Here is a 3,838-nt window from a genome sequence, read left to right as displayed (position 1 = left end):
TGTGTAGCTATGAACTTGTGGGTCGATTTTGTTTCTACTAAGGGTTCGTGTTGGTTTAAGTTTTGACGATGAACAAACATGAAGCTGTTTTTTAGGAATTCGTTTTTTCTTGACTTCAATCAATCGTTACGATAACGTCCTAGGTTCTAACTTTGTATTCTGTGGATGATACGGGCTTTGAAGAAAGTTGCGTTTGATGGGAATGTTTTTTTTATTTTGAGCTTTGGCTATTTAGATTTTGCTAGTTGGGCAGATTCTTTGGTCAATGGTTGTTGATATTTGGGCAGATTTGTGTAGCTTTAAGTTAGAAGCGGCTATTGTGTAGCCTTATTGCTAGAGCTTTAAACAATTGCTAAAGTTTCTCTCTTTGTATTGGTTTTGGTGCTTGTGTAGAATCCTGAGTAATTTAGGATTGATGTGCGATCCATTTTTTAGTTATACGTAAACACAATGCCGAAAGAGATTAAACCAGTAACAATCTTTTTCTTTAACCTTATTCTATTCGATTTTATTGTAAAATACGAATTTACTTTCTTTGATTATTCTCTAAGCACGACCTTATTCTCTTCGATGAAAAAGAATTGAGTATGCATTGCATGACACCGACTCTCAAAGTCTCTCATTTATATCATTTTCAAATATATAATTTAATGTAATTGTTTATTTAAAATTTAAATTATAATTTTTTAAAAAGCCAAGCATATGTTGACATGTGTAAAAACAGTCTCTCTATGAGTTCTCAAAAATTTCATTAAAAAATAGATTCTCATCTCTCTCATCTATTTTTTTTTTTTTTTTAATATTATTGTTAAAAACTTCTGTAGGAACCTTGCAATGCTGTTCTAAGGGAACAAATGTTAAAGGCAAGAGTTATACGAGAAATTTGCTTCAGCCATGTGCGATATCTAATCCTCTGGTCTTGATATGGTATCAATTGCAACTTCACAACCTTGGTTTCTTCGTTTTAAGAACTTTAATTTACGCATAAGCAATTCGGCTTAGATAATCACACCAATGTATGTCTGTTTCACTCTAAAAAGCTGACTGAACATAAGTCTCTTAGAACTTAACAACTTGATTTTTCCAACCATTCACCATTGTCTATTGATTTGACAATCAAACTGTGTTTTCGAAAAGCTTTTGATAGTTTGTTGTCTACTAGATTAAGACCCGTTATTCGATAATTATCTTTTTACGAAACTGCAGTAAATATTTTCGCAATTGTATGCAAAAAAAAAGAAGTTTGGGATAAGAGAGATCAGAGGTACTATTAAAAATCAATTTGTTTTCTCATCTACAAACTTACAAACGCATTCATATATTTTGAAGTTTGGTTATGACATGACAATGATATTAGTACAAATAGATAGACAAGCTCTTGTTTTATTAAAATAATTTAAGTGATAAGTTATATCCTTGTTAAAACTAATTTTATTTACAAATAATATCAAACATTGATGATGGTGATTAGCAAATTGTATTTCACAATGGTCACAAAAAATGTTTCTTGTTAGTATTTCTAGAGTTTTTGATTTGTGTACTTGTATTGTACAACATAAATCCTCTACATTAATGTCATTGTTGACAAAGCCGTTCTGAGCCCATCTAACTGAAACATTGGTTTAGAGTCCCCAATTTTTTGAGTCAATTAATAATAAAATTAGGGTTCCAAAAAGATATTTTATTGCAAAATAGGTTTCATTTTTCAAAAATTATAAGACTGGTTTCAAATTTTAAATTTTATTTAAAAAAACAGTTCAAATTTTATTTTTTTGCTTGGGCCCCATATTTTCCAGATCGGTCCTGATTGTTGAATATTGACATTTATTTTTTTCGTTTTGCTACCACCGAAATTCAAATTCTTGCTCTTTAGTGTGACATATAAAGTACGGACTCACATTAAAAAAGAATATCATGGTTTTCAAGTAGAAGTAATCTCACCGGAAAACATTGCAAGAAAAGAGTTATATAAGATCTTGTTTCTTCTGCTTCAAGCCTCAAAACACAATAGTCAATCCAATGAATGGACTCTCATTGAAACGATTTTCCAACGTAAGTTAAAAAACCAAACCGGGACTCCAAGTCTGTTGGAGAACACAATCGATGCCTTCATTGCTAACACGTCCCTTCAACTCTGTTTCACCAAATGGTGTTGCGCTCCAAAGGCGTAGGTTGACCGTCTGCTAGCAACATTGAAGCACCATTTTGCTCCGATTTTTGAAGTCCGAGAATGGATGGTATTAATGTCAATTAACAAATCGACCCATTTTCTCCCTACCAAACATGAAAAACATACATTACTACAAAAACTAATAAAATATTTAAGAAAAAATAAACCAGAAATGCTAAAAAGATTAACCAAAGATTTAAAAACCCACTAAAAATATTTTTTTTGTTTGGGCCATATTTTTCAGGGTCGTTGAATATGACATTTAAAATCTTTGTTTTGCTATCACAGACATTCATAATTCTCGAAAAGTGAAATCATCACTACAATTGATATAAGGAATAAAACAAATGACAAAAAGTTCCCATATTTCGAAAACGATACAAAATCTCCATAGCACATCAACCATATAGAAAACCACATCTAATCACTAACACTTCCTAGAAAAATAGTTTGACTTTGAGAAAGTCATTTTTATTTGCTTGAAGAAGTTAACTAACTCTCTTGAATAATCTCGTGTTGAGTGTAAATACGTTGATAATTTTTTATAAAGTCCATTAGTTTAATTTATAGGAAATCGTAATATTCTAAGAAAATATTTTATCTTTTTAGAATCTTTATAATAGGGTTATATTACAAAATCTTTCAGAGCCCACTTTGATCGTTTTCTTCTTTGGCCAGTAGGTTTGGTCTTCGGGTTAAAGACACCTTTCATCAAAGACCTTATATGCAAAGATCCTATCTCACATATCTCTTCCTCTACTTCTTCTAATAGCTCGTCTATATACAACTTCAGTTCGCCTTTCCTAACAACCATTACACCAAACCTATATTCGCCTTGGCTTCTCGAAATGCATCATGTATATGCAGGCCCGGCCCTAGATAAATTTCTATGATACATAGGTATTGGACCTTTAATTTACGAAGCTCATTCTGTGGAACAAAAATTAATAGAAATTATTTTTAAGACTCCATTTTAAGAGTGAATTACATATATTTAGGCCCATTTTTATAAAAATAAAAATAAAAATAGCAATATGTTTTATTGTGGATGAATTTTTTTTAAAAAAATTGATATATATATATATATATATACTTATATCATATACATGGTGCGGAAATGTTGGGTCGAAGTCACATAGAAAATTTAGTAGGTGGAGTTAACTTATGTCTTGGGTGTTTGTTCTATAATTAATGAAATAACTAATTAACTACCTTGACGACAAAACATAAAAGGGATGTCTTCGGAATGTCAACACCGTTTTGCTTTTTAAGTTCAAGAATGTTTGACGACTGTTCGTAGTACGTAAGAAACTCATATTATTTTCTCAAATAATTAGCTACTACCAATACCTAATATTTGCCTACTCAGTTATTTTATATTAGGTGGCCGAACATCTTTTTAATGTATATGGTAATACGTACATATTAAATTGACAATAATTACAATACCTATTATATATTATAAACTAGGGGAGGTCCCCGCGCCCGGCGCGGGGTTGTATGTTGATTAAGACCAGAATTACTAATCAATATTTAGGGTTATCAAGTTAGGGATATTTATTGATTTAGTTTTGCCAAGAGTCTAATTTTTATAACGACATTAATATAGAATTATGGTAAAACGCTATAACTTTTGATATATATTATTAGTAATCAACAATTAATAGC

This window comes from Arabidopsis lyrata (genome assembly GCF_000004255.2).
Source record: "Arabidopsis lyrata subsp. lyrata unplaced genomic scaffold ARALYscaffold_6, whole genome shotgun sequence".
NCBI lineage: Eukaryota > Viridiplantae > Streptophyta > Magnoliopsida > Brassicales > Brassicaceae > Arabidopsis > Arabidopsis lyrata.
Note: the sequence above shows the minus strand (reverse complement) of the source record.